Below are 27,928 nucleotides of genomic sequence, written 5' to 3' on the forward strand. Positions count from 1 at the left end.
TTCTATCTGATTTGCTGATAATTTACTCCTCATTTGATTTTTTTTCCTTTTCTTTTCCCCCCACCTCAGAAAGGAAACAGTGTCTCAGCTCACATCTCTTCCCTAAGGAGGGAGGAATTGTTTCACTGGGCTGAGAGGATGATTGAAAGCAACTGAAAAATATTAAAAAAGACCTACACAAAGATGAAACATTTTTTAGAGGACAAGAAAACCCCTTTACATCTGAAAACTGATAGTAAAATTTTAATTTAAGCTCCTAATTGCTGAAAATTCTGCTAGAAAAATCCATGGTGCCTTTGTGAAGGTGTGTGTTGAACAGTGAGACATGTTCCCCCTCAGATAATAATTTTTATGACCTTTTGGTGCAAGACAGTGCTGTGCTCACTGTCGGCTTTCACTAGTCAGTGGTGAGGAAACGCCTTCTATTTGTCTTTGATCCAGAGATCTGGATTGCTAAACCTGATGGCCACAATTAAAGACAGCCCCGCTGCAAACCTGACCTCTGCCTGCTCTCAACTTCATGTAAACTTTTCAATATGGATGTAATTTCGTATTAAATTACCCATGCTTTATTGCTTTTTAGCACAGTGCTGTCCTGTTGCCTTTGAAAAATCTAAAAAGTAACAAAAAAGAAAACTTGCATTGCATCTGCTCAATTATGTAATTACAGACTTGTTTTCCTGCATTTAGGGGCCTTTCTGGATGCGTTGTGTGTTGGAAAGCTGTGATACTTGTGGTGGATTGGTTTGCTGCGTCCTTGGAGCACATCCAGAATAAAACCTGGAGCTGCAGTTGAGGGTTTGCTGTCCTGAAGAGCTTGTGCTGACACGTGTCCTGTTTTCAGGGCAGCCCAATGGGCTATAAGGTTTTCCCTCCAAACCCTAAACACAACATTAGCCCATCATTTTCACACTGTGGTCAAGTGGATGAGGACTAAAACTCAGCTTTAGGAGATAGTGGGAATCGCATGCAATGACTGGAAGGGACTAGGAGGCATCAACTGAGCCCCTACCACTTCTGAAAAGAAAAAAAGAAGTGGAATTTAGTGGCCAGGAGACTCTGGGCTGATCCTGTGTTAATGCTGGTGCCCCCAGTGAGCTCCTCCCTTGCCACACAACCACTCAGGCACTAAAGTGGATAAATAACGAGATACCAAAACATGTCACCCAAGGGAGGTAAATGTGATTTATTAGAGACTTAAAATATAAAACTATAAGGTTAAAAATAATTCAAAATTAATCTAACAGGTGCACTAATAAAGGAAGAGTTAAAGGTGTTTGCAGCCTAATCTGGTTGTGGCTGTTGCCTTCTCTGGCGTTGCCTCACTTTGATCCTCTTCTCCTTTAAACGTAAATGCAGCTTTACCCAACTATTCATTTATTTATTGCTTTTTGGGGGGCTAAAAATTGCATTCATTGGGAAAAAACACACACTGCATGGAATTCTAGCAACTGATGCAAAAATGGGACTGCAGACCATCAGGCAACTGGTGGGAGTAGGTTTTACCTTGGATAGGGCCTGGGATAGTGGAAGGTGTCCCTGCCCATGGCAGGGGTGGAATGGGATGAGCTTTCAGGTCCCTTGCAACCCAAACTGTTCTGGAATTCTCTGATTATGCTGAGGAACAAGAGGTGTTTGAAAAAAGCTACACTCGCCCTTTTTTCACTGCTAAAAATGATGTAGTAAGGAAATGGAATTCGTCACCTAAATATCTGTCTTGACTGAAAATCTTGGACCTTTAACATAAAAAACAACTAATTTTTGAAAGCAGATTTTTAAAAAAAGTTTTTCTTTTTGATTAAACTGAGTCAATTCTTTGTGGAAATGGACTGGGCTGGGTTTATTTCCCACATGAAAAAGGGAGAATGCATTTTGTGACAAGCTTTAATCAAAAGGCAGTTAAGGGGATGTTTTCTCATGTGGATTCCATTTCCCGGGATGCTGAGCCTAGGACCTGAGCTGTCTGGGTTTTCATCCAGTGCATTTGCTCTGCAGCAAAGAGGGAAACACTGGGGTATTTTAAAGAGTAAAATCTACAGCTTGGTGGTGCAGTGTGAGCCTTCCTGGGGAGCTGTGGGGCTGCAGAGATGAAGGAGGTGTTTTTCATCTTGATTCCCTATAATTAGAAAGTGAACTGTACAAGGTATTTTGTTGAGTTTTTAAAATTGTTGTGTTTAACAACTACAATTCTAGATTTTAAAAATAGTATTTTAGCATTACCAGAACTGTCCACTCCATTTTTGCATCTGTCTGTGCTCCTCTGCTTGGCATGTTCAGTGTCAGGGAGTCCCCAAGTTTGATTTGCATTTGTGGAAAGAAATTCCCTTGATTGGTTTCAAATGCATCACCTTTTAATTTCATGGAGAATGCCCAGGTGCTCTTGTTATGAGATGGCCCAGAAGGAGCTGATCTACCCCCTGTAGGTTGTTCATTATCTTATCACTGTTGTTATGTCTCCTCTTATTTATTGCCTAGTTAAGATTAGGAAAAAAAAAATGTTTCACTCTGTCCATACAAGAGATTTTCCATATCCTTGATCATTCCTGGCAGTTTGCTGTGAATCATCTCTAATTGTGGAATATTATTTTGGAAGTAGGATGATCACTACTGTACATTGTAGCTGAAAATACTCCATTGCCATGTGTTACATGTTTTATTCCTGTATTACTCCTCATCCTCCTTCACTGTTTCCTCTCTCTCCCTCGTCTGGGTTTGCTGCTTTGCAGTCCTGGAAGCTTCTTCTCGCTCAAGGGCTTGTGCTGCTTCTCCTTTCTTCATTCCATCTCCTGAAGCAGTCGGGTGGCCGCGCCTGCCGTGCGCGCAGCAGCGACGCGCCGCCAAGTCGGAGCAGCCACTGCTCACCCGTGGGCTGGGCACACCAGAGGAGAGGATTTCAGCCAATGTTCTCTCCCCATCCTGCTCCCAGTTTGAGCTGCCCCAGGGCTACTTGGCCACCAGCATCTGTGAGGGTGACAGGGGAAGTTTGCTGCTGGTGCTGATTTCTCCGGAGAACTTTGGAGAGCCCTGGGTGGGATTGCTCCACCACTGTGTTCCTTTGTTGTTACTGCAGCTGTTTTTTTGTGTCTTCATGTGTGCAGATGGAAAAGGAAGGGGAAAGGAGAAGGGAAGGGGAAGGCTGGGTTTTAGGACAGCATGGAGACAGGTGGAAGTTAATAAATTTCCACTGTGTGTGGATGGGATGGGGCTGCAGGCTCAGGCCCTGCCTGCGGCTCTCCCTGCCCAGTGCCCACCAGCATCCCAGCAGGTTCCCACCCGACGCTCCTCTGGTGGTGGCTCTGCTGGCAACACTGGGAAAGGCTGCTGGGGACTGTGTGTGGGAGCTGTTTCCCCTGTTTTTTCCCTGGACAGGGAAATTTTGTAATTTATGCCAGTTGCCTGATTTGTACTGAAATTCATTGATGTTTTGGGGTTTTGTGTTGTCATATTTGTCTGTATTTTTTTTTTAATTAATCTTTCAAATAGGTGTAAAACCCAGCATAAAAATTACAAAGTTATGTAATGAAAATTGTGTAACATGGAAGACAATTTTTCAGTTTGGACACAAACAGCAAAATTTTGCTTCTTTGGTTTGCATAATTTTTGGTTTGAGCTGAGTGGTTGAGGCTGAGATGTCTGTTTGATATTTAGGGAAAGATTTGATGCTTTAATAAGGGAATCCTCTGCCTCCCTCATTCATCATTCGTCATCCTTATCCATCCAAACCCCACAGTAAATTTGTTAGAGCCTTTTTCATATTCAGGGCTTGTATAAATAATGGCTGTTGTGAATGGGAAAAGGAAATGGGAATTTTCTTGTTTGTGTTCTGTCTCTGGTCATAGCCATGGAAATGTTTAGTGGTTTTTGCTTTTAGTGTTGCCCCTTATTGTGGTCACCACTTGCCCAGACCCCTGAGTTCATGAGCCTTGCTCTAATATCTATATAATATATGTATGAAACTGCCTGTGCTCGTTACTGCGCGCTTTTATCCTGCTCCATCGTGTCTCGCTCCTTCTCTCTGCTATCTTAGGGATTATGCAGCTTCTCCGCAATATTCTGAAATTAATCAAACCAAGGCAAACCTCATGCTATATTATCCATCACTGGAGGAGAATGATTTCCACAAGCCAGGCAGCTTTACATTGTTTTGTCCAGGGGCTGCAGCAGAATTCCATTAACCAGAATGCGCTGGAAATCTGATTTCTCACAAAACGCATTTGTTAAATATTCGCAAGCAGCAAATTTTTAGATTTGACGCCAAGTGTAGCCCTAAGCCCTAAGTTTCTTTTTCTCTTAGTTTAATTAGGCAGGGGACAAACACACTGTCCACTCCTTTCTGGGTGTTTTCCCCCATGGAGCAGCTGCCGGGGTGGGTGCAGCCAGGCTGGAGCGGCTTTGCTCTGCACTGAGGGATGTACAAACTGAATGGCTGCTTACCCGGACTATTTTCTATTTCGTCTCTTATATAATCGAGCTCTACAGGTAATTTCTTTCACTAAATTAGTAACCATGCTGCAGATTGCAGACACTTAGTTTGATTGAAAGTAATAAAGGGAGATTATCCGCAGAGTTCGTTGAATGACGGTTCTGACTTGACCCACTGCCCAGAGAGATAAGAATTAATCTTATAAACCTCTCCACACTTCCAGGGCTCTGATCCGCCGAACAGCGGTGCGGGGGCCCGGCTGCCCCTCTTTGTTCCTGGGCAGCCCTGGCTGGGAGAGGGAGCCCAGTACAGGGAGGGCTGATCCAGCTCCTGGGAAGGCCATGGATGATTTCTGAGTGGTGATGTGCTTTCCTGACAGCGGTACCCAAGCACACAGGTGGGGCAGCTGGGCCCCAACCACATGCAGGAACAGAAAGATGGAAGTTGGAGACTGAGAGGGGAATGTGACTGTTCCCCAGACACATGTGCTTGTCCTCCAGACTGGGAGAGGCTGGATGGGTCTTCAGACACTTCCCACTGCCACAAAGCTGCTCTCGGAGTTCAGATAGCTTCTGCACCATTTTTCTTCCTGTCCTGCCCACAAGTTTCTTTGAGTCCTACACTGCAGCAGACTAATTTTTTCCCAGGTATTTTGTCTTTGTCCAAGCTATTTCCTCTTTCTAAATGGCATTTTAATGAGTGCTTCCACAATTACTGACAATAAAGTAATTAATTTATTTTGCACAGCTTTTTCCAACACCTGTGAGCTGTTTAAGTGTGATGATCCTGACTTCTCACCTCCTCCTCAGCATTTTGGGTGCTGAGTGTTAGATTAAATAGGAAAAGTGGGAATGCCAGGAAAGACCAGAATTGAACCACTCTGGGCCTTTGGGGAGTGACAGTCCCTGGGGAGTGATGATGCTGACCACACTTTCCTAAGGGAGAGAAGGACTTCAGTCACTACTGAATGACAAGATGCCAGACAAACAGTCTCACGTCCAAGGCAAAGTTAAACATGAATGATGCAAGTCAGCAGCATTTTCAGCTGAAGTAACACCAGAGCCTTCTGCCACACCAAACCCAAGACCCCACAGACAAATAACCATCATTGTAAGTTAGCATTGTTAAGGGGTTGGCTGTTCCTTTCTTTCTTTTTTCCTGTTTCCAAATTTCCCTCTCCAGCTGGATGGCCTGAACTTGTGTGCCATTCTCCCCCCGCCCAGGCAGCCCCTCGTCCTCATTAACCATTCTGCTGGGACAATGCAGGGGTTGATGCAGCAGCTTCACGTGTGCTGGTGTGGCATCCCCCCACAACCCCCTGTGCTGGTGAGCGAGATGTGGGTGATGGTGGCCTCACACAGATCTCTGGTGGACATTATTTCATGTCAAATCTTACGATTCCTCTGATTCAGTGCATAGGTTTTGCTTGGATGCCAATGAAGAAAGTCCAGCTCTGCAGTTTTGGGATGTTCTCATGTGAATCCAAGCAAACATTGAGCATTTCCCAGCACTCAAAATCATGAAGGAAACACTGAGTGCTTTCTCCTGGCACAGCTGGGTGCAGTGTTCCCAAATCCTTATCTCTGCCAGGCAGATAGACAAATGCAGATGTAGATGGAAACCTTCCTGCCAGAAAGGGGGATCATCCCATTGCAGGAATTCAGATATACAAAGTGAATTATTGGGTGAACTGGGAGCTGTTGTGTGACTCACATTTGGTCATTCCCTATGTGATACAGGCACACATAGGCCCATTTTTTATTATATTTATCCTATGGTGGGATGAGCTTTTTTCACATATTCCTAAAAAAACCCAAAAACCACACCCAAAGCACAGGTGGGTGACAAGGAGCCTTGAGCATCTGGGTGTGAGACATTCAGATGTCTGATGCAAACAACAGGTTTAAGTTCTGGCTTTGTCAGGACCCTCTGGGTGTTCTGCTTTGGGTTAAAAACATAGGAAAAGGGTCAAGCACCACTGAGCTGGCCTGAGAGAGTAAACATGATTTCAAACGCTGGGGTGTGCTCACTTCTACCATGAGAGCTTCTGCTCACAGCAATCCAGTAGCATTCAAGTATTTAGGTCTCCTTAAAACTGTTTCTTCCCCCACTTGTGCTAATACAGATATTAAGCCTAATAGTATCTACTTAGCATAAACAAGAAGATAAAAATGATTTCTGTGATTGAAATGTTTGTTATTTAGCATTAAGCATCTTCATACTCTCATGTGTTTTGCATTTTAATCCACTCTGTGCTTGGTTTTGGGATTGATAGATTAGTTTTAATCCCCTGTCTAATAGTGAAGGACTGGTGAGATTTATTAAACAGGCAGGGTTTGGTACTTGGATTTAAGAGGACTCACATGCAGTGTTCATGCATATTAAATTTGGGAAACCACCGGTTCAGTTTATAAAGAGCTGTGATGTCCTTTATCACTGAGTGTTTCTGTTGTGCTTCACTAGCTCAGGAAGCCTTTATATTTCTGAAATGGAATGGTTTTGATGGTTCCTTTCCACTGCATAAATCTAATATTCCAAAGATGTATCTTTGTTGTTATTGAAATTCTGTTCATTTTATGCCAAGTTTGTGTTGTCCCTCTCCTTCTTGGCTCAGAAGCACGGAAGGTTGGCCGAGGATCCCATCACACCATAGCTGGAGCTGAAATGCAAGACATGTACCAAGGGCCTGGAGTGCCAGGACAAGGGGAAATGGCTTCCCACTGTCAGAGAGCACGGATAGGTGGGATATTGGGAAGGAATCCTTCCCTGTCAGGGTGGTGGCACAGGGTGCCCAGAGAAGCTGTGGCTGCCCCATCCCTGGCAGTGTCCAAGGCCAGGTCGTAGGGGGCGTGGAGCACCCTGGGACAGTGGAAGGTGTCCCTGCCCATGGCAGGGGATGCAATGAGAAGAGGTCCCTTCCAACCCAGCTCATTCCAGGATTCCTTGCAGTAGGTGTTCCACGAGCTGTGCCGCACTGAGGGCTTTGACGTTGCTGCTCAGGACTGAGCCTGCTGGGGAGGTGGTGCTGGATAACCCAGCAGGGACACGAGTGGCACTCCGAGGGTGTGCCCTGCCTGAACAGGACAGCAGGGCAGGACAGCGCTCTGTGCGGCTGCCCTGGGGCTTCACTGGCTCTGGGCATTGCTGGGACCGCGTGTGTCCTCACGTCCCCTGGCGTGTCCCCACGTCCCCTGGTGTGTCCCCACGTCCCCTGGTGTGTCCCCACGTTCCCTGGTGTGTCCTCACGTCCCCTGGCATGTCCCCACGTTCCCTGGTGTGTCCTCACGTCCCCTGGCATGTCCCCACGTCCCCTGGTGTGTCCCCACGTCCCCTGGCGTGTCCCCACGTCCCCTGGCGTGTCCCCACATTCCCTGGCGTGTCCCCACGTTCCCTGGTGTGTCCCCACATCCCCTGGCGTGTCCCCACGTCCCCTGGCGTGTCCCCACATCCCCTGGCGTGTCCCCACGTCCCCTGGTGTGTCCCCACATCCCTGGCGTGTCCCCACGTCCCCTGGCATGTCCCCACATCCCTGGCGTGTCCCCACGTCCCCTGGCATGTCCCCACATCCCTGGTGTGTCCCCACATCCCTGGCGTGTCCCCACATCCCTGGTGTGTCCCCACGTCCCCTGGTGTGTCCCCACGTCCCCTGGTGTGTCCCCACATCCCTGGTGTGTCCCCACATCCCCTGGCATGTCCCCACGCTCCCTGGTGTGTCCCCACATCCCTGGCATGTCCCCACGTCCCCTGGCGTGTCCCCACGTCCCCTGGCGTGCCCCCACATCCCTGGCGTGTCCCCACGTCCCCTGGCGTGTCCCCACATTCCCTGGCGTGTCCCCACGTCCCCTGGCATGTCCCCACATCCCCTGGTGTGTCCCCACATCCCCTGGCGTGTCCCCACATCCCCTGGTGTGTCCCCACATCCCCTGGCGTGTCCCCACATCCCCTGGTGTGTCCCCACGTCCCCTGGCGTGTCCCCACGTCCCCTGGCGTGTCCCGGTGCCCAGGGGGAATGCCGTGGGTCGCTCTCCGCTGGAGCACTCCCATGCTGGCCTTACTGCAGGAAGCAGCTGGAAGGGGCTGGGTGGTGACTGGAACAAGGCAATGGCTCCTGGGTAGCTTTGACTGGTACGCTGGGACAAGCAGAAGCTCGACAATAGTTAAAAACCCACAGAAAACTTCCAACCTGCCTAAATTACAGATTCCTGCCCTATCAGTGGAAGATGAGTTGACTTAATTTGCAGGTTTACTGGTTAATTTGCCATTAACGCTGTAATACCGGTAATGTAGTGAGAAATGGGGGAAATTTACTTCTTTGTTAATGTAATTATAGGATGGCTGTATGAAAGTTATTAACTGCAGAAATGAAAACCAGGAAAAATGAGTTTAAATTTAATGATAAGTTAGAGAAATCACTAAAAGCTTTTTGCAAGAAGATGCTTTATTATTTTAGGCTGCTTCTTCATCTGTGATCTATTTTTGATTTACTAAATAAACATGTAAAGCAGAGATTGCAAATACAAGTGCCACTGCTGTAATCACCAGCTTAGGAATTCCTGTATTTGATTAGAACACAGATAATAAAAAAATAATCTTTCTGGAGTTTCACTTGGTTGTTGGGACCTGATCAGTTCTGTGAACTGAAGAAGAATATCAACACTTGGGTTTAAGATCTGGTAATGGAAGACAGTTAGGAACTGTAATTGCAAATAAATTCTGTGATATGCTGGATAAATGACAATTCCACCTCAGTTAGAGCAAATTTTTTGTTCTGCTTACGATATAAAAGGAAATAAAGAAGGCTAATATTATGCAATTCTGCGTTCCCAGTCCTTCCCTTTCGTTTTCCTTTTTCCTAATGCAAGAAGCCAGTGACACTAAAAGGTGACAAATTTAAACACTGATGTTTTCACATTTTGGGCTTCCAGCCCTCGGAGTTCATCATCACCAGATGTTGATGCAACAAGATGGAAAATATTAGATATTTTATTTTATGGCTAATGAGAACACCCATGCTAATATATGTAATTTCAATTAAATAATCAAAATTTGACAGCTCCAGGACATAAGATGATCCCTAACCAATGGTGCTGGGGAGGAAACTCCTTTGTGGCCATGGTATTTCATAATTATCAGCTGCAGGTTTCTGGCCCATTGGTGGTGGATACTGAGCAAAATTAACCATTTGAGGTATGTGAAAGCTGGAAAGCACTTGGATCATCAGCTTTTTATGTCCCTCAGGAAAAACAGCCCTTTACAGTGCAAGGGTTTCCTGGGACCCTCCTTTTTGGTGTGTGCAAATTCAGAAATTCTGCAGTTATGATGTCATCGGAAGAATAAAAAAAAATCACTTTATTATATCTGCTTAACAATTTTCCCTTTGTGCATGGAGCTTTGGCAATTCGACACAGGCAAATTCATCTCAATGTAATGTCCAAAAGAGAAAATCAGGCTGTTGTGTCAGAAGCTGTCCCAGCCTCTCCCCCACTGGCCCAGGCTGGCTGTGCTGGTGGCACAGGTGGGATGTTGGTCACCTGAGGAGCTGAGTCATGGCAGGACGTGGTGCTTTGGCCCAGCACACCTGGGAGACTCCCCACAACACTCTGCTTTTTAGATGATGATCCAGGATTTGAGCAAAATGAGGAGCACTATGAGAACTCTGTACTTTGGTAGCTGTGGTCTTCTGAACGAGATGCATTTGTGAGACTAAACTTGGCTCCTGACTGGTGGGAGGTGGCTGCTAAATCCCAGCTCCCAGGGGACTCTTTCTCTCTGGAGCTGCTGTGGCTGCCCCTGGATCCCTGGAAGTGCCCAAGGCCAGGCTGGAGGGGGCTTGGAGCAACCTGGGATAGTGGAAGGTGTCCCTGCCCATGGCAGGGAGTGGAACGGATGAGCTCTAAGGTCCCCCAACCCAAAACATTCTGGAATTCTGTGATTCCATGTTCCTTGCACTTTGAAACATGTTTAGAGATGTAACTCCCAAGAGCAAGCTCCTGTTTAGCACCAACACTGAGATGTTTCCCTCCCCTGTGCCTGCAGAAGGTGTTTTTTCTCTTTGGATTATTTTCAGAAGCTCCAGCCCTGTCAGTCCTCACCCTATATCCTTCTTCCCAGGACTGGTTCCAGTCCCTGCACACTGGTTGTTTTAGCACATAGATCTTAAATTTTAAGTAGGAAACTCCCCGTTTTCTGCTTTTGTTGAGTACCAAAGTTGTGTGTGAGCTTGTGGAGGCCCCAGGGCAGGCACACACCACCTTGGCTGCTGTGCTCTCTCTGCCTGGTGAATTTGGCTACTGCAAATCTGCCAGTGTCCTCAGCTATTTCAATTAGTTCAGTACAACATGACCACATCACTTGGGTAGATGTAAGAAAACATCTTCTGAGCTGATTTCTGGCTTGCCTCACTGTGTGCCAGAAGTTCTTGCCAGTTGAAGAAAAAATTTTTTTGTATCCTTTTATGTAAACACATTTGTGTTAAAAAAGGCAAACTATAAAACATTAAAAACCCTGCAGGGTATTAAAAATACCGGTCTCAATGCACGTGTTCATTCCTTTCACTTTCTTTTTAGATCACTAGTGTTGGTACAAAATGAGCTGAGCGAAGGCAAGAATTCTAATTAGGTTTAAAAAAGAAAAAATATGGCAGTTTATTTTGAGCGCATGTCTGCTTCACCAAGGCATCTCCCATTTCAGACGCAGGCAGAGTGAATCATTATTACACATTTATCATCATAAAAATGCTTATTTGGACTTTTTTTTTTTTTTTAAGGAAAGGAAAAAAAATTTAAAAGGGCAAAGCAAAGAGCCATCTCGGAAGGGCAGTTATTGCTTGCCCTTGCTTGGGAAAAAGCCTTCCTCAATGGGATTACGTCCCCGCTCATAACCTATCAGCCGTCTGATCAGAAATTCATAATGCAGGCCATCCATTTCCAGCTCGGCGAGGGCTGCGTGATTGAATTTAAATAGGCAAATGCCAGACTTGAGCTTTGACATTCTCTCTGTCTCTCTCAATCTCTCTCTTTCCCCTGCCCTCCCCACGGTAGCCCCTTTCTTCCTCCCTCTCTTCCTCCCTTCCCTCTGCACGCCACCATTTCACAGGAGGCTGGAGCGTGTGCCGAGGAGTCAGTGGGAAATGGAGGATGGCTGTGGGGGGAGCGGAGAGGAGGCATGCGCAGCCAGGGAGAAATATGGAGGGAACTGGGCAGCAGAAAATTATAAATTGTTGCCGTCGTGCTTTCATTGGGACACTAAAACCCATTTTCCAAGCCCCCCACCTTTTTTCCTAATTTAAAGAGAGATATTGCAGCAGACGTTTACCAGCGTGTCCTCACTCAACCCGCGTGGTGGCTGCAAGCACAAAGCTCCCCAGCAATTCTCTTTTTTCTGCATCTTTCAGAGCTGATAAGGATGAAAATGAATTCAAATCCGTGCGCTCTCACTCCCTGTGCTCCAAGGGGCAGAGATGGACAAGCTGCCTGGTGGCAGGGCGTCACTGGGCAAGGGACCGTCCTGTCCCATGTGACCTCTGTGCACAGCCTTGGGATCTGCTGGAGATGGCACTGGGCACCATGGCCTTGGGATGACACAGGGCAGCACTGGGGACAGGGGCAAGGACAACAGCCAGGCTGAGCCGGCACTTTGGAGAAGGCAGAACATGTGGGATTTGTCTGTGCCGTGTGTTGTGCTCCTGCCGTGCCCCGTGAGCCCTGTGTGCCCCTGCTGAGGGACATGTGCCTCGTGCTGCCCTGCCCTGCCCATCATGGACTTTGGGGTATTACAACGATATTTCTATTGCTTTCTTCCCTGCTGGGCCTTTCATCCTCTCTCCAGCACAGGGATGTGGTTTCAGCCCAAATCCTTGCCGTAAATTGTGCTTCAAAACAAACATGTTAAAAGTCTCATTTCATCCTTCAGACAGCAGAAATGCTCTAGACCCTGCGTTTGTGGCCAGCAGTACTTTACTGCCAAGAAAAAGGGCAGAGAAGTATCCTGAGTGCAAGAGAGTGCTGACACTGGAATGGTTGAGTTTGACTTGATAAGGGTACTCTGAGGGCATTTTTGTTGTTGTGGTTTAGGGTTGTTTTTTTTTTTCCTTTTCTTTCCACCTTAGAATGTAAAGCCACAGAAGTCCTGGGCTGCACAACCTCTCTAGAAATTGAGTTTTTCTTAATTATTGATTTTTCTAGTCCAAAACTAGATATTTACTGGGCTTCTGCTCAAGAGTGGCACTGAATTTGGGGTTAAAATTGTCCCATGGAGAATCAAGCCCTCCTACCCAAACATTTTGCAGAGATTAATTAAAGTCGTGGTAAGAAGTGATGATCTGATTCTGGATTGAGTCATCCTCTAACTTCACCACCAGATCTTTGTTTTCCTACAGTAAAGACATAGAGGGGCAAGGACCTGGTGTGACAGGACCAAGAGAATGGCTTCCCACTGCCAAAGGGCAGGATTGGAAAGGAATCCTTCTCTGTGAGGGTGGGCAGGCCCTGGCACAGATTGCCCAGAGCAGCTGTGGCTGCCCCTGGATCCCCGGGAAGTGTTCAAGTCCAAGGCAGGGGGTGGAATGAGAAGAGCTCTGAGGTCCCTTCCAACCCAAGCCCTTCTGTGGTTCTCTGATTCTGTGATTTCTGTGTCATCTTAACTATCAATAATGGTTCTTCTTCTTCTTCTTTTGGCACAGTCCTGCAGACACTGGTCTGTGCTCTTTATGGAGGGATCAGTTCTTTGCCCACGAGTCACTGCTCCCAGGTGGGTGTTGGAGAACATCTGCTCTGCCCAGAGCTGCCCAATATTCTCCTTCCAGTTGCTAAAGCCTTGTTTAATTTCACCAGAGCTCAGGACTACGAACCTCTTAAGTGCTTCATGGTTCTTTGGTAACTTTCTTAAAATCCATCCTTTGAACAGGAAACTGTTAAGATTTTTATGTTTTCTACTTCATATTTTCCACTTTGCCATCATCATCTCATTGTGGTTTTACATCAGAGCTATGACTTCTGCGTGTTTTACTACAATTTAAAGCTGAATATCCCAACTTTGTAACCATTTTTCCTGCTCTCTTCAGCCTCCCCCACACACGTCCTGCTGCCCACGGCTTCTGGTTTATTTTACTCATTACCTATTGCCCTTGTTTCCATTTGTCATCTGGGTTTTCTATTTTAATTGCTGACTTTATATCACTGATAAACTGAGACTCCTTTCAGCTGAAGTTGTCACCTTCATTGTCCAGTTGTCTTTTTAGGCATTTAATATGTTTCTTTTGTGGTTTGGGTTGTTTCCCCCCTAAATCCCTCCTTACGATCAGTTTTCAGTGCTTTTTTTAGCTTTAGGAAATACCATGTCCATGTACTTTGGAACTGTGATCGGCATAAGCAGGTTAAATAAAAGGTGAAAGTTCCTGAAGCCCTGGCTTTGGACTTCCAGATGGGAATTATTTGGTGCTAAACCATGTGTCCTTTATTCTGTGTGCCTTCTGTAAAAACTCATTCTCCTTTCTGAATAGCTTATCCTAAATTTAGGGTAGAAAAGGAGGGTATAAAACTAGCAAGGAAACTGTAATTCCAGATCTGAATGTAACAATGAAATGCAGAGTAGAAAAATGTGAAGAGACTAATTTTAATGGGAATAATTAAATTTTGTTAACTCAAAATCTTATTTGAGAGTCCAGCTGTTTTTGTCTCCTGCTGAGAGATTGAGCTGGCGATATCAAGTAGAGCAATGGTGACATTTGGGATAATTCCTTCCCAGAGGCATTGCAGAGAGCGAAGCCGGTGGTGACGGTGGGATTGGAATCACAAACAGAGTTTTTGATCGACTGAGTGAGAGATGAGCTTAGCTCACCTGGCAAAATCCATAGTTCTGCTGAAAACCAGCTGAGGTTTTTAATTCTTCTGAAGGAAAAACTTCTCTTAAGCCTAATTAAATCATAATTAGCTGGAGCCAGATGAGCTGTTCTTCCTCCAAGATCGCTGCTTCCAAACTGAGGTCGCAGCCCGTGGTCACGGGACCGAGGCGCGGGAACCCCGCCGGAGCTGGCCCAGATCTCTGTTCCGTGGAAGGGGAGTCACTGAGGGGCAGCTGGGCTGGGCTGATTCTGTTTCAATTAATGAACACGAACGTACCCTGGGTAGGGCTGGGCCTGCACTGCCTTATTTTGGAGTACATTTTCTTTGTGTACATTTCCACATCTTTGTATAAAAACTGCCTGCGCCATATGCCACGATTTAGGAGATTAAATCTAAACTGTGCAGCAGAACGTCTGTGGCGTGTGTATAGTTTGTGGTTTTTGTTAAAGTCACAGTGCCAACACCCCCTGTATTTACAATTCCAGGAATAATCATGGAGTTAGTAGGAATATCTATTTCATCGTGCATGAGACTTGTCAGCTGGCACTTACATGAGTAAGCTGCTGGTAAAGGGAATGGGCTTTGTGCTTTCTTGTTTAAAGATGTGGCACAGAGTTGCAGATAATATTTAATTGACTGTGTGTTCTTACAGTGCCTTTCTTGATCCCTCTGGAAGAGGTTTTGTTTATTCCTTATGTCATACATATCCAGTCCCTGGCAGAGGAAGGTGAGGAGCAAGCTTGAGACAGAAGCATGTGGGTTCAGTTTCATGGCTTCATACTCCAAATTTTCACCCAGATAATTTTACAATTTTTTATTTCTTTCACTTTTATTTTGTTATTTTTCAATTGGTATCATGTATCTCCAAAAATGTCTGGTTTAGGAGCACAAAGGCCGTTGAGCTTCAGGAGGTGTTGAGCTGCTCAGGCCTTGTTGACGCAGGAAGGTTACACCTCCTGTACCAGCATAGTTGTACTCATGATCACTCCATCCAGAATAATTGGCTTTTTTGGCTTGGTTTAACTTCTCCAAACCACTGCCTCTTTAACTATAGTCTCTAGAATTCCATTAAACAGTAAAATTTATGAATGAGTCAGCTCTGTGTGGTTGTGCAAGGTGACTCAAAGGAATTCCACTAATGGCAGTGGTTTTTTGGTCCTAATTTTAAGAACCATTAAATGAAATAAAATAAAGATGCTCTTATTCCAAAATAAGGGCATTTGGGGAATTACAACTGGGTATGTTTAAAGTTCATGCCTTGGTTTTTATTAACGTAGGCCCCAACTCATTAAGGAAATCCAATCAAAATTACTCTGCACATCTTACAGTGCAGAGCCACACCCACATCCTTTAAGAAACAAGAACGATGCGAATGTCAAGGTGATGTAGAATATTTTAGATCTTAATTTTGAAAGATAGGCACACTCATTCCATTTCTTAATAATTAAATTGCAATATTGACTATATGATTCTGAAATTCTTAAGCAATAGCAACAAAAATGTAATGCCATGGTTCTGCATCAACTGACTGTTGAGGGGGGATCAGTTTCTACTTTTTTTTTTGATGTTCAGAAACCAGATTTTTGTGCTTATGAGTTGTAGTATGAACCTTAACAAAAAAGCTGAATATTTTTAATTTTCCCCTAACAACAAAGTCTTTTAGACACTGAAATATCTTCCCAGAACAGGCCTAAAAAGGAGCAAATTTCATCACTGAGTCAAATTCAGCATCTTCCTCCATATCACTCTCAGTTGTAGTCAGGTTTGGGGATTTATTTAATGATTTGTAGGCTTCCTTTTGTGTCCTTTGGTGGGAGTCATGGTCTTCTCCAGGACCTTCTCAATTCCATGCAGAACTGCCAGCTGCTCATGGAGGAGCCTCTTGTAAGGCAGAGGATTCTCCTGAACCAGGTGGTGCAGACACTGAAACACGCCGAGGCTTTGCTGTTCTCACCTCCTCCAGTCCCATAGCACAGTTCCCCCTGGAACAGCTACATTTGAGAGACTGCTCTCTGCAGCTCTCACTCCTAACTCAGCTCTCCGCGGGGTTGAAATCCCAGTTGTGATCTCTGCTTTCCTGCTCTGTTTTCCACACGGATGCAGCAGTGCTGGCTGTAAGTGGAGAGGAGGAAGCGTTTCCCCGATCACCCGCCCTGGAGCGCTGCCTGGGTGTTTTTCTGCGTAGATGGTTTTGGCAGCGTTCAGATGACTGAAAACGGAGACCCTGCATTTCTGTGGCTGCAGTGTAGTCCTGGATATGCCACCACATTCTTATTCTTAGCACTCTAAAAGCACCGAGACACCACAGCCCAGATCAGGGTTTCACTACACAGACACCTGAACTCGCTTAACCGACCGTGTGTGTTTATAAGGAGTGAGCCAAGCTCACTGGGCTGTGAGGAGCTAAAATTTCACTCCCTATCTTGTGGAGTTTTAGTTTAAATAGCTACAACAGACGAGACTTGGGGAAAACCACTGCCCTCATGCTGCAGGAGGAACCTTTGAGGAACCATCCACAGCCCAGGAGGCAGCAGGTGGCATGTCCAGGGCCTGAACTACACTTTCACCACAGACACCTTGGCCTTCTCTACCAGTTCTGCGCTAAAACCAGAATGAACAAAAAACCCAAACCCCCTCAGAACTTTTCAGAGGACACATGCAGGGGCTTCATATATTTAACTATTAGGTTTTGGGTGCTAAAAGCTTTGCGAGCTGCTTTTCAGTAACTGAGAATGATATGGCTTAGAAATTGAGCAGGTGAGTCCTGTTCTGTATTAAACAGTTGGTTTTTTCTGTTTCCCAAAAGAATGCACCTGTATATTTGTTATGGATATAATAAAGTTACAGGATTAGTTGCAGAATTTTCTGTCATTTTGCAGCTGTTTTACGTGGCTGTGGGTTGCTGGGATATTTGGGAGCAGGGGAGTGCAGAACCAGAGTTCTGGCAGAAGGCTGAGGGAGTCCAGGGCAGCATGGGGCTGTTGGCTCAGTGCCTTGAACGGGAACGTGCTTATTCGGGAGGTACTGCTGACTGGAGCAGAATTCAGTGGCAGGTGACACCCTGCACCTTCCACCTTCTCTCTGCCCAGTACAAAACCATACGGACAATGTGGTCTCACAGCCAACAATTCCAAGTGTGTTAGACACCACAAAGGCAGGAGAAGCAGATTTTAGATTAACAGCATATGAATTAAATGATTCCTGCAGGAGAGTAGATTTACGTTAGATGCTAGAAAAAAATTCTTCCCTGTGAGGGTGGGCAAGCCCTGGCACAGGTGCCCAGAGCAGCTGGGGCTGCCCCTGGATCCCTGGCAGCGTCCAACGCCAGACTGGACAGGGCTTGGAGCACCCTGGGATGGTGGAAGGTGTCCCTGCCCATGGCAGAGGGTGGGATAGGATGATCTTTAACGTCCCTTCCATCCCAAAACAATCTGTGATTATAACTAAGATAATTATAATCCAGAGAATCCAAAATGGCAAGAGAATCCTTGAAGAGTTTCAAGAAGTGAGGCAGGTAAACACCACAGGGCCCTATGTACGCAGGGAATAATTTGTGCTGTTGTTTCTGTAAGTGTAGTTTCGATGTCCATTCAGGAGGACATCGCTTTGAGAGCTGCAGGGGATTAGAAACTCTCCAATCCACCCTCTCCTCTCTGGCAGCCTGACTTTGCCTGGGTTTCTAAGGAGAAATAGTACTTTACATGGGATCAGCTGATAGAACTAAAAGAAATGGGCATGAGATCAGAGTTTGGCAATCAGCTCTGAAAATTGTATTTTTAAATCCAGTAGAGTGTGGTCACGGTTCGAATACTCTTGTTACTTAAGCTTTACCACCTGAAGGCTGAGCACAAGAGCTGCTTAACACAGTCCTCTGAGTCTCCACACCTTTGATTTTACCCTAAAACATTTGGATATTCCAATTGAAATGTGGAGCATCATGCTTTTTGCTGTTATGATTCCGTATAGGAGGAATAGGATTAAAAACATATGTTTGCAAAAATGATCAAATACAGTGTAGGCAAGTTCAGCCATGCAATAATGTGTTGATTTAAGTTACTTCACTCTTTGGGGACAGAGGAGTTGGAAATATCTGTATGTTCAGATGCTGATTGGACCTGTTTGGCTACTTCAGATGATTCACTAAATCAGGATGCCAGAAAGGGAATAACTAGGAGGAGGCAGTGAGGTTTCTGGTTTGCTTCTACCTCTTTGTCAGTATCAGCTTTAATTCCTTGTTTATATTTGGTGCTTTCAAAAGCCTAGATTTCGTTTCCTTGCCTTAGCTGGCAATTGCCCCTTGCTCTGAAGCTTTTTGTTTGGGATTTGTTCCCACCATGCTTAGTAAGTATTTCAGCCTGCTCTGTGCACTGGTGTCACTGACTCTGACTGGTTGTGATGGGGACAGGATGGTTTGGGACAGAAGCGCTGGACATGTTCACACTGGGACCTGTTCAAGGTGCTGTGGGACACGCTGGCTCTCCGAGAGAGAGCCTGGTGTGCTCTGAGGGTCTCCTTTCAAACCCCACCTCTGATCCACGAGTGCTCAGGGCTATGTGTACATGATTTACATTGTTTCAGTGTGCAGTGGCAGTTACACGTATCTCATGAAATTTCCTTCACTGATTTCCACTGTCTTCCCAGCAGCTGCTCACATTAACCTTTCGCAAGAATGTCTCTGAACGTGCAGGAAAGCCCAGTTGCCTTGGACAGATCAAGGATTGCTGTGGCTCTCATGTGCTCTTAGGAATTCTCTCAGATCCCTCCAGTAGCTGATTTTGCGAATCTCTGACCATAGACCACCACCCCCTCAGCTGAGCTCCATGGAAGCCGCCCTTGGCTCGGCCAATTGCCATGAACGGCTCAATCCTGTTCTGTATTTACCTTGAGGATGTTATTTATCATTGATCCCCGTTCTCAGCAATGTCTCCCATGTGCACTTAGCTGCTTTGCTGCAGAAAATTAATAATACTTGAGTCCCAATTCTGGTAGGACCTCCCCTGGCAGCAGCGGCTGCAGGCTCTGCCTGTGCCCTGCTGGTGCCAGATGGGCTCTGCAGCCCCTCAGAGGTCAAGTTGAAAATGCCTGTCCATAAAAACTGACTCAGAGAAGGCAAACACATCTGAAAGAGAAGCTCAGCTCAGTTTCTGTAAAATCTGATCTCTCAGGTGCCAATGTACATCGTGAGGTTGGTGTGTGTCTGCCCAGCAGGGACCTGGCGGGGACCCTCTGTGGGGAGTCTCACCTGTTATCCTGGGAATGTTGTGGGAATCAGCTCAGAGGGTGGAGGGTGTGTGCTGGAGGAGCAGTGGGAGCAGGGATTGAGAAAAGGTAGATTTTCCCACCATGTTCATCTTTACCCCAAAATACCCAATGTCTCTGTATTTACAGAACACAGAATCCTGGAATGATTTCAGGTGTTCTGACAGCCTTTCACATGGCCCTGCTGAGGATGGCCCCACGATGCAGCAGGTCCTTTTGTGTTTCCATCATGCAGTCCCTGTTATCCACCATGTTGGGTGTTTTCAGCTCTGCTCACATCTGATGTAAATGTGGAGCAGTGCTACTGGAAACGTTTGGGGCAGGGTTTGTCCCACAAGGCCTCAGCCTGATCTTAACTGTTTCACACCTTTCCTTTTTTCTGACCATTTGCTAGAGTGGGGGGAAAAATATTCTTTTTTATTTTTCTAAACCAGATTTTATTTGAATAATAAATAACAACCTATTAACCCAGCATGCTTTAATGCTCCGAATCTGAATCTAAAGACTAGAGAGAGCACAAACATACCATTAAAAAAGCGTGCGCGGTTCTTCCTCCTGCCCAGCCTCTCCCCCATCGCGCACGCAAGCTGTCTCTTTAATAATGCAAAGGAGCAGTAAATTTCAAGCTGAGGATGGGCAATAACAAGGAGAGTTATTTCCACAATGCCCCAGTGTCAGCCCCTGGCTTAGGCGCACACCTTATTAGTTCTAACAGGCTGGTTAGCATCGGGTCACCTCTGCGGCTCCGCTCCCCGCAGGGTCACCCGGCTCCAGGCGGCATTTGGGGAGGGGGAAGGGAGGCGAGATTTACAGATTCTCTTCTCGCCCGGCATTTTTAGCACTGGTTATTTTTATTTACACACCCCCCTCCCCTTCCCCTTTTACTCCTTGCCTTTCTCTTGCCCCCTCTCCCACCCAAAACCTGTGTAAATCCTGGTGGTGGGCAAATCCCTCCCCGGTGAGTGTGGATAGAGAGACTCCTTGAAATGGGGGGCTCCTCTGCTTCTCTTCAGAAGAGAAATAATTCAAATTAATCAGCCTGGGAGTGTGTATGGACAAATAACAACATCCATAAGCCAGTGTTGATGAAAGCAAGCCCAAGGTGGTTGCATTCCCAATTAAGCATGACGGTAGCATGTCTGCAGTGAACACGTGTGCGTGCATGTGTGTGTGTGTGTGTGAGAGAGGCAGAGACATGGGCGATGCCTCACTCCTCTCTCACTTTCTCGGGGCCACAGCAATTGTCTGTAGGATGGTTCTTTAAAGTGAGCTAACCTAGGGATGTGTTAAAAGGAATGTTCATTTTTTCCCTAACTGGAACGTAGGAGAAGCTGCCCATTATGGAAATGCACAGGCGGTTGTGGCCCTCTCCCGGCCCCCTCCCCCACCCGCCAGCTCCCATCCAAAAATGAATGCAAAGAAATACTATTAGGCTGTCTGGTTATGTATTTTTTATGAGGCCATACAAGACACTGCCTGACCTCGTCCAGCTCATGTTATAACCACATTGAAGATGCTTTTCATTTGGGTTCTGCTTTTCAGCCTGGGTGACCTCTATTAAATAAAAAAAAAAAAGAAAAAAATGGCCTAATATGTGACCCCTGGGACGAGTCGCTTCAAGGATTACATTTAATTCATATGATAATATTGAAATATAATGTTTCTGTGTCTAATGTTTTGGATGTTTTTCTTTCTCCTTTATTTCAGGAATCCTTTGAGTCTTGTTGAGGATTTTTTTTTTTCTTTTTTCTTTTTGGAGTGGGGAGAACAAGTAACTCATGCTTGGTGGACAGATTCTTAAAAATCATCTTTTTTTCCCCTCGGAAAGCCAGTGTGAACACAGCAGCCTGCTCTTCCCCTTGCTTTGAATGAGAAGAGGAGAAACAAAGGCGGGGAAGTTATTTTTTGTAAGAAAACGTGTCTGGCTCGTCAAAATCCAGCCCCACGCTTTTTTTTGGCATTTGCTTACCCAGTTGATAAGGAGTGACCTGCTTTCCTGGCCGGGGGGGCACGGGCAGAGCCCCCTCTAGCTCCTTGCTCGCCTCCAGCTCCCATTGTCTGCCTCGGCCCCGCCGCTCCCCTCGCACACAGAGTTGGGGCACGGACGCCCCGCTCCGCGCCCGCCCGGGCTGGAGCACCCCAGCCTTTCTGACACACAGTGCCTATTTCAGGCCGTGTAACTTCTCCATGAAAATCTACTCCGGGGTGAAACACGACTTGCCATGCTTCAGCTTAGGAGCACATTTGCTTTTGCCAATTGCAAAATTAAATTTGACTCTTTCCTAAATATTCCGCGTATGAAAAAACATTCAAGGAAGTGCGTTTCCCCCCTCCTATCCTCGCACTAAAATCATGTTGCCAGGTGTACAGGGGAATTCAGCCATCAGTCAGCAATCCAAGCCGAGACCATGCACTGGGAAGCAACGAAGCCCTTAATCATTCCCGGTAATGACATGTTTGGAAAAAAGTGCCACACGTGTGCACCGTGTATTTTCAGCAAACATCTAATGCGAGGGTGTGAAACAGGGGCTGCGGTGCACGGTGTGCTTGTGCAAGGGCTTCCCTCCCCTCTTCCTCCTCCTCCTCCTGCTCCAGCCTGGCTGTGCTGCCCCTCTCACAAAAGCCGTGTCCTTAGAACAATAGGCCTGTGCTCCTGGAGACCCGTCCCGGCACACGCGATGCTGCTTCTGTGACGTTTGCGAGGGGATACACAACCCTGATTATTTTTTTTTTTTTTCTTCCTTTTCCCCACTGTGAGTGGAGCTGTGAAATAGTAAAATTAATTTGTGCAAAAATACCCCTGGAACAGCACTCGGGTTGAAATAGTCCAGTTCGGTGCCGCGTGGTTACGGCTGACCCTGGGTCCCGGCTGTCGTGGGAGCTCTTGACGTGCCCCATAAACGCTCGCCCTCCTCGGGCAGGTGAGGGCTGAACGCCGGGGCCTCGGGGCAGGTGAGGGCTCATAACTCCCAGCCCCGTTGCGTTTATTCGTTTCATAGGCTGAACTTCGACAGTTTTTGGCAAAAACCTAATTAGCGCCAGGTCTGGGGCCTGCGTTACGTGTATATGTGCGGCGGCGTTTTGTGTACGATATTAAAAAAAATATCCAGGCTTTGGGTTGCCTTTTGTAAGGCATGGAGCTGTGACCCTCCCTCCGCTGCTCCCTCCCCCCGGAGCCCCAGACTTCGCCGTGCCCTGGCTGCGAGCTTACATGGAGTTGTCTTTTTTTTTATTTTTTTTATAAACCCAGTCACAACACGGGAAGAGGAGGAGGAGGAAGAGAGAGAAAGACAGAACTAAAAACCCTTGAAGGATGGCTCTCCAAAATTCCTGGCGGAACCACGGGGAATCCCTGGTAGCGCGGGAGCGGAGGTAAGGCAGCCCGCGCCCACCCTCCTGCCGGCCCCCCGCGCCCTCGCTTTTGGGCCGGGAGCGCGGCTTGTGGGGAGCGGGAGGGAAGGTGGAGGTGGGAGGTGGGAGGTGGGAGGTGGGTGGGTGCTGGGTGGTGGGTGGAGGAGACACCTTCGCCTCGCGCTGCTTAAGTGGGCGCGGCGCTGATGTGAATATGCAAATGGGCGGCCGGGCGCGTCACACGTGCGGCTGCTCCCCCTCCCCTCGCTCCCCTCCCTCGCTCGCTCCTTTCCCACCCGGGGCTCGGGGGCGCCGTGGGGACGTGGGGGGCACCGGCCCCGTCCCGCCCGTCCCGTCGCACTCGTCCCGTCCCGCCCAGGGAGCGGCGGAGGTGCGAGGCCGGGATGGGAGCGGGGGTGACCCCGACACGCGGGGAACGGACGCGATCGCTGCCGGGGGTCGCGGAGGAGGGGGGGGTGGCTCCCCCCGCGTCGCTGATTGATGTCAGGGGCCAACAGGATCCGGCTTTCCTGGCGATGATGATGGTGATGGTGATTGCGATGATTACACTCATCATTAGTGGGAATTTGAATTTTGCGATGGTCAAGGCTGGGCGGGGGCACGACCCCCGCGCCCGGGAACTTAAGGAAAGAAAAGACAGGATTTGGAAAATGATTAATTTATGCACTGGAAGGGTCGAGTTACAAAGGTTTTCATGCAGCCCTGTTTTATTGCGAGTATACGCCGAGATCGGCAAAAAGATGGGAAAGGCATTTTTGTTATTAAAGGAAAATCCTTTATTGGAGGGATGATTTAGAAATTTACAGTCAATGGAATTTAATTTTATCCTTTGCCTTTTGCTTTATCCACATTTTAATAAAAGAGCCACGAAGAATAAGAGTAGCCAGGTGATTGCTGAACAAAGCAGATCTCGGGTCTGAATAGGATTTAAAACCAGTGCCTGCGCTCCCCGCGCCTGGCGGGCCGCGGGTGGCACCCCCGGCTGTGCGCCCGGGCTGGGGGACACTGCGGTGACGACACACACCTTGTGCAAAATTAATGTTTCATGTGCAGGAGGCACAAACTTTGTGGTACATTTTTCCCTCTCTTCTGTTTGCCTACCTGGTGATTTGGGTACGCCTGATCACGTCTTAGGTTTCTACGTGGTCATTCCATGCAGAGCGCGATTTTCAGGGCAGTGGAGTGCTGCTGGGGATGTCTGCCAGCACCCCGAGGTGGCAGTGAACATGTGTGGTTCTGCAGAACATCACTGGCATTAATTCACTGGGAAAGAAACCAAATGCAAATCAACTCCATTAGTTTTTCTTAGGTTCTACCAGGGACTTTAAAAGGATCTACTAATGGGATAACCGTATTCACTAGATTGATAAATAAATAGAAAATCCCTAATTCTTTTGAGGAGTGGGGCTGGAAGCAGCAGATGGAAGTGACTCCAGGGTAACTGAATAAAACCCCTGTGCTGATAGTGCCTGATTGATCACAGTGTAGTGCAGTAAGAGACAAGGAGTCAGCTGAGGGGAGAAGAGGGAAAAGGCGAGAGATGGAGCAGGAGAGAAGTGTAACCCAGTTCCAGCAGGACAAACCACCTGCTTGTGTGCCCTGCTCTCCAAAGCGTGCCCAGTGTCCCGCATGGCTCTGCCACCCAAATGCCACCAAAGCTGGCCTTCAGCTCTCAGACAGCCCAGCTGGCCAGTGTTGGGTTTTCTCTCATTATCCCCGTCTCTGTGCTTTTCCCTCGCTGCGGCCGCAGGCCTGTCCTGGCTGCACCGCACTCCGGGGTACGCCTGGCACAGCCAAGGGCACCGTGCCCGGGGCCAGCGTGGCTGCCAAGGGGCAGTGCAGGCAGGCCGAGCCCCGAGGACACGGCAGGGCAGCGCTGGCTCGGGGCCCCTTTCGGGTGCCCGGCCCTCGGCCGGCACCTGCAGCCGTGTGCGCACACGATTCCCCGCGCTCGCTCCGCCGTGCCAATAAAGAAGAAAGGCAGGGATGAGGATTGTTGCTATTGATCTGCCCAAGGGGATCATTAGGCATCAGTATCAATCTACAAATCAGTGGGCCTGTGTTACTTGCTTGGGCAGTCATTGCCAATTTGTTCCTATTAGATGGCCGAGCCCGGAGGTGTTTGATGAGCAGATTGGGTCTTTATCTCGGCGCTGGAGAGCAGGCGGGCGTGGGGAGATGCCGCAGCTTTGCAGGATTGCTGCTGTTTGTTTGTTTTCTTCTGCTGAAACCCTTTTCACTTCTCTGTACAGAATTTTGTAGGGGCTGAATGTGTTTCTGCTTTATGGATGGTTTTTCATATCATCAGATTAAACGTATTGAGAGTTTAGGAGAAACTATTTTAAAATAATCCTCTCGCTTTTATTCGGTCTGTTTACCAGCAGCACTCCCTATAAAAATACATATTCATGCCAGATTCTTTTGTTATCCTTTCCAGGTCAGACCCAACATTAGGAATGCAAACAATTTTGTTTTTGCTATCCCAGTGCCCATTCCTTGGGATTTATTGAGTTGTGCTTAGTGAGATGATTGTTTTCACAGTATTTCCCTCTGTGATTTAATTATTTAGGCCAAAAAATTAAAGCTTGCAGATAATATTTTATTTTCGAAGTGTTTTTATGTGGAGGGCAGCCCCAGGGGTTATTGGCCCCTTGGACACAGCCCGGCTCTCTGTGGCACCTTCCAGAGCTGCCTCCCTCATCTGCATATTTGCAAATAAGAAAAATGTCTAATACAATGCAAAATGAATAACAAATTTAGACCATAACAGGAGAATGGAAATTAATGGCAAAAAAAGGATCAAACCAGTTCACATGAATGATCTGATCCGACATCAATGCCGTGTTATTTAATGCAAACCTTGATTCCGACTGTTCCATCTCACTCCTCACACGAGCATCGCTCAGTTTAAACATCTGTCCAGCCGTTAAAGACCCTATTGATGCTGTGTTATTGGATTTCTAATTTCCAGGTTTTGTCAGGGGGTTTAACAGACTATATGAGTGTTTATAATTTCTAATGAGTTTAATCTCTAATTTGCCTCTATTACCTGGCACTGTCAAATCCCTTTCTCAGCACTTGGTCTGTGAAAATTCAAAATACAGAAATACAGGTTTCTAAAGAACTCGAAATATTTGTCATATCTTTTATATACAAATATGTGTGCAGTAAACAGAACTATACATTCTTATTCTCTTTGAAGATCAAGCTTGATTTTAATCCTGCCTATCTGCTGCAATCACAATATATTACCTGAGCCCAAGTTTCTTTGAGGACTTTTTGGATAGATGTCACTATTTCACTGGAGATAAAATAGGGTGTGTTTTAGGATACCACATTATTGCTGCCTGATTAGTATTTGATCAAATCCTATCTGTTTTTTTGTCCCTGAGACAATCCAGCTCCTCCACATCCGGAGGCGAATTCGCCTCATTCTGTCTGACAAGTGTTTTGTTGGGGAGCAGCGGATCAGATCCGTGTAAACACGCGGCTGGGGCGGGGAGCCCCGCACTTTTAATTTATCATAAACTCCACAGAACTCATTAGCTTTCATCTTTACATCGCACGTATAGAAATGAATTCTGAGCTCACTCGGGGAGGCTTTTTTTTCTGTGGAGTTTGCTGTACAAATATTTATGGACCTTTTCCTTTGTAGTAGAGATTCCAGTGGCAACAGCTATCACACGATGAACAGCAGCTTGCGACTTAGGGAAGAGGTTGCCAAAAGCTGTTGTTTATTTAGTTGCGTGGCATTTTGTCTTGAAATTTGTTTTGCTACTATTTGCAAAAAATATAGGGCTCTCTTGGGAGGAGAAATCGGGATTTTTTGCCTATACTCCAGAAAAAAAAAAAAGGGAAAAAAGCCTCCCAGAAAATGAAATTTCAGTGTGTTTGTATGTACGAACGTAACTTTATAATCAGCATATTCTGAGGATTTTCAGAGCAGGAGGCTGCTCACTGCCCATTCACAAAACACACATATGGTGATTTTATGGTAGGTTTTGTTTTAAAGATAATGATTTGTCTCCGCGTTGCAGTTGTTTATGTTTCTGTCTATATCTCTTTCCTCACCCCTGTTTTATTTAGTAAGGTTTCAGCTGTGAAATTTCTCCATGAAACAATTGATACATTCTCCACACGCTGCAGCGAGGGAAAAAAAGCCCCTTAGATTAATGGTCAGTGTCTCATCCACACAAATTTGTGTTACGATACTACCGAGAAGCTGCGAATTACTGACAAGATCTAGAATAATTCCTAATGCTGTCGAAGGCTTCATTTTCTCCTCCGCATGATGGATGAGGCATAAGAAGTGCTTTCTGAGATCGTTAATGTGCATCATTCTGTTAAGTGTTATTAAAGTCCGTCTGTCTTCGGCAGCAGAAACAATGGCTTAGCCCTTATTTTGCCTCTCTCTTTGCTAAACTCCAACTGGCTTTTACTAATGTGGCCGTTTTGGGGCTCTTTCAGTGGCTGGTTTGCACCACGGTGTTTCTGTTGGTTTGGGGAATTGTGTTTTCCCTTCGAGTTTATTGTTGGCTTGTGGCATGGGGAGGCACGGCGAATTCCCGGTGATTCTGTCTGTAACCTGTGGATAATGTCCAAGCAGTGCAGGATCCGTACCAAAGCTTCCATTTGAGCTTGGAAAATAGGATTGAACTTTCCCTTCGCAAGGCTGTTCCTGCGGAGCGACGCTGGGCTGTGAAACTACCCCCAGGAGCAGCCGTGCCCGCTCATTTTCCCCTGGATTAATTGTTTAAAAATCTGGGAATTGCTGTCTGAGGAGACAGCGAGCTGGTCCCTTGCTGGGAGGGAAGCTGGCATGGGGCAACCCAAACTTGTCCTGTTCGGGCAGAAATCTCTGCCCTGTCCTGCTCCCCTGGGCATTGCCCCATTCCCCAAGGGGGAGGAGGCCAGGCCCAGATTGCAGATGGATCGTATTAAATCAAAAGTACTTTTAACCAAACAGAAGAATTCACTTTAAAGGTTTTTAACCTTTCTTAAGAGCCAATTTTTCCTTAAGCCCTGCGATAAT

General features: G+C 46.8%; 1 protein-coding gene across 1 annotated transcript in view; it reads left to right on the top strand.

Moving 5' to 3' along the window:
• Positions 1-27,928, top strand: part of ZFHX3 (zinc finger homeobox 3) — a 447,971-nt gene that overhangs the window by 28,823 nt on the left and 391,220 nt on the right. Inside the window, 1 exon segment of the mRNA XM_053987325.1 lies at positions 22,775-22,896. The gene's annotated coding sequence lies outside the window, so the exon portion shown is untranslated.

This window comes from Vidua macroura, chromosome 11 (genome assembly GCF_024509145.1).
Source record: "Vidua macroura isolate BioBank_ID:100142 chromosome 11, ASM2450914v1, whole genome shotgun sequence".
Taxonomy (NCBI): domain Eukaryota; kingdom Metazoa; phylum Chordata; class Aves; order Passeriformes; family Viduidae; genus Vidua; species Vidua macroura.